Raw genomic sequence first — 9,373 nt, forward strand, 5'->3', positions numbered from 1 at the left:
TAAGCAATTTCATTCATGTCTTCAATTTCAGTTGGTTTAGCTTTTAACTCATCAGAGAATGTAACGGGATCATCGAGAGCTTTAGCAACTCTCTGTTGGACCAAAATGGCCCTCATTTTCTGTTTCAATATCGAGTAATCCCCTTTTCCATCGAATTGCGATAATTCGAACCTCGAACCCATTACAAATTTTGTAAAAGAGTGGCCTATACTCGTGGACAAAACAGAAAATGTTTTGAAAAATTCTTTTACAGATGATCATTATAAAAATATGAATGCCGAGTTTAAAAACAATTTTAGAAATGAAGCACAACAATCACATAATCCGTTCACGAAACACAGGTATATAATGTAAGTAAATACGCTTCCAGGTTACAAATTAATCACAAGAATTCAATCAACGGAATTCACAAATAGGCAACCAAGCAATAATCATGCATAAACCGGTAAGGATACCAAACTTAACCTAACAGAGAGTTTGGAATAATCTTACCAAACTACTGTTGAAAAACAGTAAATATACCACCAAGTTTTTGAACCGAATTGCTGTAGATGTCAAGCCAAGGGCAAAATAGTCCAATTTTTTCTGTAAAACCTGACACAGAAAACAAACGACATCAGTGCGTTCAGGACATCAAAATAAGTAAACTGCCCAAAAAAAGCTCGTCGAAATGTCCAGCCACGCGCCGTCGCTGGAGTTCACGCGCCGCCGATTGCCGCTCCGATCACGCGCCCCATCACAGGGAGTGCCTTGGTCTGCTGGTTATGGGTCCAGGGTCAGTTTCGCCAAAAATTCAGTAGTTTGGCCGAAATTTGAAGTTTCAGATTCGGCCAAAAATGGGAATCGCGATTTCCTTGGAGGTTTCGATCGATTTTTGGACAGATTTCACTCCTCCTTGCTCTGATACCAGCTTGTTGAGATCCTTGGAGTTCAACCAATAAACATCAATCAATAAAGATTCCAAGGCAAAATCAAAGAATATAAAATGGAAAAATACAACCCAATTTCGGCCGAAAGTGGACAGCAACTTCTCCTCTTCCTTATGGCTGATTTATAGGCTCAGGAACAGCTCTCATGTCATGCAAATCATCTTTCAAAGAGAGAGAGAGAAACCGACAAAGAACCTCGCTAGAAACCGCCACCAACGTACCCTCGACCTTCTACCAAGCAGGTGTAAAATGGAGAGAGTGGTCTACTAGAGAAGAGAGGGAAAAAGACCTGTCTGCCAAAAACATGGGGGAAGCCCTTTTTTGTGAAAACTGTCAAGTCAAAACATCTCCCCCAAGACAAGGCAACAAAAATTATCTCAAATAAATTAAATCCCGATTGTCGATCCCATCCAATGGTCCATAATAATTCTAAACAAGCACAATTCATATGAATTATACAAATAGCAATTAAGTCTAATCGAGTTAGGAGAAACATATTCTCACAAAGTATATAATTTATCGACTTCAGTAAAATCTGTAAAACCCTGGGGGTTCTTTCTTTCATCTGTTATCCACTTCCTCCCCTCTTCCTCTGTTAGCACTCAACTTTTCCTCAATTCTCGATTTCTCACCAGACTAGCTCCGCTGCTCGGGGAGGCAATTCCTAAAATACCATCCTCTCTTATACACGCACCATAGATATATTTGTTTACTGTACTAGCATACAATTAGTAATTTTCTTGGAATTATTAATTTAATTTTTGTGTTCATATCGCTGTGTGGGTGTATTTTCGTGCTTCGTCAGGTCCATTTTGGTGCTTGATTTGTTTCTAGTATATGTTTATGTTTTGATTTTATAGCTTAGTTTCTGTATCATTAGTTGAATGCTTAAAATTATGCTTTCTTTTTCTTTTTACTGTAAGCTTACTTCAGGTTTCGGAGAAATTGGTCCACTGTGATTTTACTTTGAATTTCATTCGTTTAGGATTATTTGCTTTTCAAAGCCTCTTTTTTTGTAATTTTTATATATCTTTATGATCATTGTAACCGTTGCTTTTAAATTTCTGGGGCTTTGGACTGGAGTGAGGCCATCATTAGGTGCCTTGGAACTTATACTTGATCTTCAATTTATATGCAGCATGTCAACTGAATTTAGTCTTCTTCCTTTTGCCCATTTTTGTTTGTATTTTTTTATTATCTGTCTTAACCTTTTGTGCCTGAATATGAGATTGAACGTGAAAAAAAGTAAGAAGGACAAAAAAAAAAAAAAAAAATACAAAAAATACAAAATTAACATGGAAGCAGAACTAGATTTGTTTGTGAAACGTTTTTTGCCTTTTCAATTGAGATGGGACGATAGAATATTTAAAGGGGTTTTTGAGCTATTTCGGGCACAACTCAAGGAGAGAATATTTAAAGGGTTTTTTGAGCTATTATAAACCCAACCAATTATAACAACGAAACAAAGAGAATTGGAGAAATGAGGAGAGAACATGTGAAGCCTATGTGCCAGAGCATGCTATTACAAAGGATCGATATACCCCTCTCCCTAGTGAAGTTGCAACTTGTCAGCATTGCAGCCAATGGAGGAGACTTGTGTCACATAACTTCAGTCTTTCGTGCCTTGCATATTATTTTGGTATTGTTTGCCTTTTTGTTTTATTTTCTCCAGATCCTTTTTCTTTTCATTCTTAAGTAGACTGTTATTTTTTACTTGTTTAGACTTTTAGGTCTACTTATTAATGGTGTTGATATATGATCACAACTTTGATGATTTATCATTTGATGCTTTGTGTATCTATTTAAGATTTCAAGTGGGTTGACATACTTCATTAAGCATTTCTTTAGATAGGTTGATGGTTTTGTAGCATTTTTTGTATATCTTACCAAACTACTGTTGAAAAACAGTAAATATACCACCAAGTTTTTGAACCGAATTGCTGTAGATGTCAAGCCAAGGGCAAAATAGTCCAATTTTTTCTGTAAAACCTGACACAGAAAACAAACGACATCAGTGCGTTCAGGACATCAAAATAAGTAAACTGCCCAAAAAAAGCTCGTCGGAATGTCCAGCCACGCGCCGTCGCTGGAGTTCACGCGCCGCCGATTGCCGCTCCGATCACGCGCCCCATCACAGGGAGTGCCTTGGTCTGCTGGTTATGGGTCCAGGGTCAGTTTCGCCAAAAATTCAGTAGTTTGGCCGAAATTTGAAGTTTCAGATTCGGCCAAAAATGGGAATCGCGATTTCCTTGGAGGTTTCGATCGATTTTTGGACAGATTTCACTCCTCCTTGCTCTGATACCAGCTTGTTGAGATCCTTGGAGTTCAACCAATAAACATCAATCAATAAAGATTCCAAGGCAAAATCAAAGAATATAAAATGGAAAAATACAACCCAATTTCGGCCGAAAGTGGACAGCAACTTCTCCTCTTCCTTATGGCTGATTTATAGGCTCAGGAACAGCTCTCATGTCATGCAAATCATCTTTCAAAGAGAGAGAGAGAAACCGACAAAGAACCTCGCTAGAAACCGCCACCAACGTACCCTCGACCTTCTACCAAGCAGGTGTAAAATGGAGAGAGTGGTCTACTAGAGAAGAGAGGGAAAAAGACCCGTCTGCCAAAAACATGGGGGAAGCCCCTTTTTTGTGGTAACTGTCAAGTCAAAACATCTCCCCCAAGACAAGGCAACAAAAATTATCTCAAATAAATTAAATTCCGGTTGTCGATCCCATCCAATGGTCCATAATAATTCTAAACAAGCACAATTCATATGAATTATACAAATAGCAATTAAGTCTAATTACAAATAGCAATTAAGTCTAATGGAGTTAGGAGAAACATATTCTCACAAAGTATATAATTTATCGACTTCAGTAAAATCTGTAAAACCCTGGGGGTTCTTTCTTTCATCTGTTATCCACTTCCTCCCCTCTTCCTCTGTTAGCACTCAACTTTTCCTCAATTCTCGATTTCTCACCAGACTAGCTCCGCTGCTCGGGGAGGCAATTCCTAAAATACCATACTCTCTTATACACGCACCATAGATATATTTGTTTACTGTACTAGCATACAATTAGTAATTTTCTTGGAATTATTAATTTAATTTTTGTGTTCATATCGCTGTGTGGGTGTATTTTCGTGCTTCGTCAGGTCCATTTTGGTGCTTGATTTGTTTCTAGTATATGTTTATGTTTTGATTTTATAGCTTAGTTTCTGTATCATTAGTTGAATGCTTAAAATTATGCTTTCTTTTTCTTTTTACTGTAAGCTTACTTCAGGTTTCGGAGAAATTGGTCCACTGTGATTTTACTTTGAATTTCATTCGTTTAGGATTATTTGCTTTTCAAAGCCTCTTTTTTTGTAATTTTTATATATCTTTATGATCATTGTATCCGTTGCTTTTAAATTTCTGGGGCTTTGGACTGGAGTGAGGCCATCATTAGGTGCCTTGGAACTTATACTTGATCTTCAATTTATTTGCAGCATGTCAACTGAATTTAGTCTTCTTCCTTTTGCCCATTTTTGTTTGTATTTTTTTATTATCTGTCTTAACCTTTTGTGCCTGAATATGAGATTGAACGTGAAAAAAAGTAAGAAGGACAAAAAAAAAAAAAAAAAATACAAAAAATACAAAATTAACATGGAAGCAGAACTAGATTTGTTTGTGAAACGTTTTTTGCCTTTTCAATTGAGATGGGACGATAGAATATTTAAAGGGGTTTTTGAGCTATTTCGGGCACAACTCAAGGAGAGAATATTTAAAGGGTTTTTTGAGCTATTATAAACCCAACCAATTATAACAACGAAACAAAGAGAATTGGAGAAATGAGGAGAGAACATGTGAAGCCTATGTGCCAGAGCATGCTATTACAAAGGATCGATATACCCCTCTCCCTAGTGAAGTTGCAACTTGTCAGCATTGCAGCCAATGGAGGAGACTTGTGTCACATAACTTCAGTCTTTCGTGCCTTGCATATTATTTTGGTATTGTTTGCCTTTTTGTTTTATTTTCTCCAGATCCTTTTTCTTTTCATTCTTAAGTAGACTGTTATTTTTTACTTGTTTAGACTTTTAGGTCTACTTATTAATGGTGTTGATATATGATCACAACTTTGATGATTTATCATTTGATGCTTTGTGTATCTATTTAAGATTTCAAGTGGGTTGACATACTTCATTAAGCATTTCTTTAGATAGGTTGATGGTTTTGTAGCATTTTTTGTATTTGCTATTCATATCCCTGTTATTTCAGTATTTAATTGTTACAATTGCAGTGATTTTTGTTATAGTAACTTGTCATATGAGATTTACCCTGGAGAATAACATCTGTTGGAGAAATTTACACTTCCACTGGTGCTCTATTGCTAATATTGGCTGATAAATAATAGTTATCACTTTCGGAGATTATCATGTGTTTATGAGTATTTTGGCTTTTCTTCATGCTGCTGCTTGTTGAGTAGTTGCTAAGATCTTTCTGAATGTAGTTTTACCTTATGAAATGTATTAAAAGCTGTCCTTGGGACATTAAGAATTCTTGGCCGTTCTTGTTGAACTCCTTGATTTGTCCTTGACAGATGAATGTGGAAAAGCTAATGAAGATGGCTGGTTCTGTTTGAACCGGTGGGAAGGGTAGCATGAGAAGGTTTGTATCTTATCATTCCGAGATTTTTTATATTCTTCAAAAATGTAAACACTCTGTTGAAATGGGCATCATGATTTCTATAGAGTCTACGTATACATTTTGTATTAAGTTGGAACACAAGTTGGCTAGAGTTAGACAATGTATACTTTTCTATCAAAGTTGTTTAATATATGCCTTCAATTGCAGAAAAAGAAGGCTGTTCACAAGAAAACCACCATAGATGAAAAAAAAAAAAAAACTTCAAAGCACCCTGAAGAGAATAGGTGTCAATGCAATACCTGCAATTGAGGAGGTCAATATTTTCGAAGAGGATGTAGTCATCCAGTTCCTTAACCCTAAAGGTACACAGTGAAAACTGAATCTGCATTTTGTCTTTTAGATTGGCGCTAACTGTTGTTTGCTCCTTTATTTAGTTGAAGCTTATATTGCTGGCAACACTTGAATTGTTAGTGGCACTCCTCAGAACAAAAGTATGTTTCCCTTCTTTTATTGAAAATGTTATTGTGGTTTCTTTTTAGTCTTTAGTGATTTGAGTGTTTCTATATTTTTATTCTAGACTTTAGAACTGGGTTTTAGTCTTTGTGTTTGTTTGTTTCTCAGCATCTCTCTCGTATGCATTTCTTCCTTTTCGGCAAAAGGAAAAAAGAGAGCAGCTACATTGCTAGTCCTCTTCCATTGTTTTAATATTCTGTTAATCACGACCTTCACTCAATGTTGTTTCAGAATTGCAAGACATTCTTCCCCAAATTATTCATCAGTTGGGTACGTAACACTTCCTGTTTCTTGTGGTATTTGGCTGTTTGATTGCTGCTGTTAGAACTTGTTAATCGAATGGTTTAACCTGAAGCATTCAGGCCTCGATAACTTGGAGAATCTGAAGAAATTGGCAGAGCAGTTCCAGAAGCAGGCTCCAGGTGCTGGTGCTACTTTTAACAGAAAGATGATGAGGATGAGGTGCCTGAACTTGTTGATGGTGAGACATTTGAAGCCGCTGCAGAGGACGGCACAAATCTTAGTAGTTTATTGATTTTGTGCCATCATCATATTTTAACTGTTTTCGCTGTCCGTTTGGTCTCCAGTTAAGTGGTTTAACATGTTTATCATGTCATTACCAGAAAGTTGTTACTTCAATGCTTTAATCAGTATACTTAAATCTGTCCATCTCTGCTTTTTCTAATCTGATGATCAAGAGGCAGCTCTCCAAAGCCAAATTATTGACTATTAGTGTTCTGCATGAACCTAATGAGTGGAGAGGACTGACCATTGTTATAAAACTCAATTTAATGTTATTGAAAAAGTTGAAATTCCTTTTAAGAATGCATCACCAGTGGTTTTTATAGCCATTTGCTCATTGCGCTATACTACAAAAATTGCCAGCAAGAATTCTATTAGAGTATGAATTATTTGTGATCTTCAGATATTTTCCTTTATTTAAGCAATTTACAGAAATTTTTTTAACGCTTCTTGATCGTCACATATTTCTTGTTATACTGAAGTTTTAAAAGAAAAATCAGATAATGAATTCGTCAAATATTTATTGTGTAATTATCAATGTGAAATTTCGACTTCTCATTTTCCCCGGAAAAATTTAAAAAGTATTTCTTTCTTGAGTTTTATTGAGAACGGAGTTTTGCAATTGAATTCTCTTCAAAACCTTCAAGATTGCCGCTGCTTAGGGTAATCTCATTGATGATTAGTGCTTTTGAATAAGAAATCGTACCCTTTTCTCCTGGATATCGTTTCAAAAACCCGTTTTAACTTCCTTAAAAAATAAACTTTTCCGCACATTCGAAGTGTTGGTAGAATTGAGAACGAAGAATTTATAATCTAATACAAGGGAGAAAATGATTAAGTTTTCTCCTCTTTGAAACAAAAACTCTTCAAGAATGGTTGATGTTTAAATATGGGACTTGAATGAATCTACATCAAGATTCAAGGAGCAAGATGATTAATTAAACGGTAATGCTACCAGTACATCGGGAGGTACCGAAGCGTCCTCCAACCGGGGTTCGTCGCGTGTCCATTAGGTACACGCTTCGGTACCCCTGGATGTACCAAAAGTTTAGTTCTTATTTAAATTCCGTTTCCATTTTTATTTAGCCAATAGATCTTTATACTTCCAAATGTTTTCAGTTTTCTTATCGGAAGATTTGTTTCTTCTTGTAAGGTATATCTGGGAGTTGGTTAGAAGTCATTTATGAGGTATGTCCTTAACAAAAAATATCCAATTCAATGTCTATAAGCTTGAATGTGAAACAGAGAAGAAAATGTGACTGCAAGTGGAACTGTGGAATTACATATATTATTATTTGACCAGACCGGCCGGCCGTCGGCGGCTACCACAGTGACTTGTTTAAAAAATGGAATAATAAATAGAAAGTTCCTAACGAGTCTGTCAGGTGGCTTCTTGTCTGTCTTATAAACAATTTTGGCAACTCTCAGATATGACTGATAGTTGCAAGTAAGTTTTCATTTATTAAGTAATTTAGTGATGTCAAATTAGTTTAGAAAAAAAACTAGAATATTTCAATAAAAATCTTCGAAAAATATGCATTTTAACAATAACGTGATTTGTTAATTTAACATTAAAGTACTCAAACTCATTTTAATATGAATTTTGCTACTCAAACGGGGACCTTTGACAGGTCCCTATGACAAGGGTTGAGGCATCGCCACCTTAGTTCTGTCACAGACTCTGTTTGTGTAGCTTGATTGTTTTAATATGGGGAGAGTCCATGTCGTTACAATGATTTTTCTTGAAAACACCATTATTATTTTCTCGTTAAGACTTGATTGACGTAATTTTTACAAAGTCAAAAGTTATTTTTCTACAATAAGTAAAAGTCTTGTTAAATGAACCCTTAAAAGCTTTTGTGAAGTTGATCGTCAAATATGTTTATTCGTCAAAAATCTATCTTCCAAATCTATTTGATGAAGTTATTGGTCTTGATAGGGAGGATTGCTTAGTGGTAGGTGGAGGGATTTTTTTTGTAGTTTTGGCTGACGTACTATAAATTTTCTTCTGAAAAATCCCCAAAATAGTTAAAGCAGAATCTTTAGTATAAAACAAATCATAAAAATTGTAAAGCATCTATAAAATTATTTTACAAGTAATAACTCATAATTAAATAATATTATGATGACAAGAAGTATGACGATGACATAAAATTTAAAATAAAATTTCTATTTTCTTCCATTCTTAATCAGTTAGGCCAATTAAATTTATATTTGCATTAAATGAAAATCAAGTTGTATCTTTCTCTTCAAAATGTTATATTCTCTTCGCATCTGCCAAATGGCTGCTCATTAGAAGAGGGCAAAACAAAAGGCCAAAAAAGTGGAATTTTTTGTGCTTTAGCCTCTTTCCAAAAATAAATAAATAAAGAGGGAAGTAGATAAGGAATTAGGTTGGCGGGTGAGTGCATATATACCTAACCAACGGCCAAAACTTAAACCATTACATTTCCTGAAAAAAAAAAAAAAAAAAAAGGGTTGAACCCCAACTTTGAGGCCTCCCATCGCTCATAGAGATTTGTAAGGGAGGTAAATCGGGGGATATGTCCCAACAGGCTAGAGAACAAGAGCTGTCTATGCACTGCGCCTACAAGAAGTCCAATTTCATGTCTCAAAAATCGAACTCTCACACTGCGACTGCTAACAAGATATGAGATAATCTCACTCCTGTTCTTTGCACCATTGGACTATACCCTAATTAGATGCCAAGAAACAATGCATTCCATTTTCCTTCCATACTTCTTCAATCATTACATCTCCATATTGCCTTGCCATTCCACCGCAA

The 9,373-nt window shown here is 35.6% G+C and overlaps 1 pseudogene; it reads left to right on the top strand.

Moving 5' to 3' along the window:
* Nucleotides 1-5,506: 5,506 nt before the first annotated feature.
* Nucleotides 5,507-6,763, top strand: LOC111367815 (annotated as a pseudogene).
* The last annotated feature ends 2,610 nt before the right edge of the window (nt 6,764-9,373 follow it).

This window comes from Olea europaea, chromosome 18, assembly GCF_002742605.1.
Source record: "Olea europaea var. sylvestris chromosome 18, O_europaea_v1, whole genome shotgun sequence".
NCBI lineage: Eukaryota > Viridiplantae > Streptophyta > Magnoliopsida > Lamiales > Oleaceae > Olea > Olea europaea.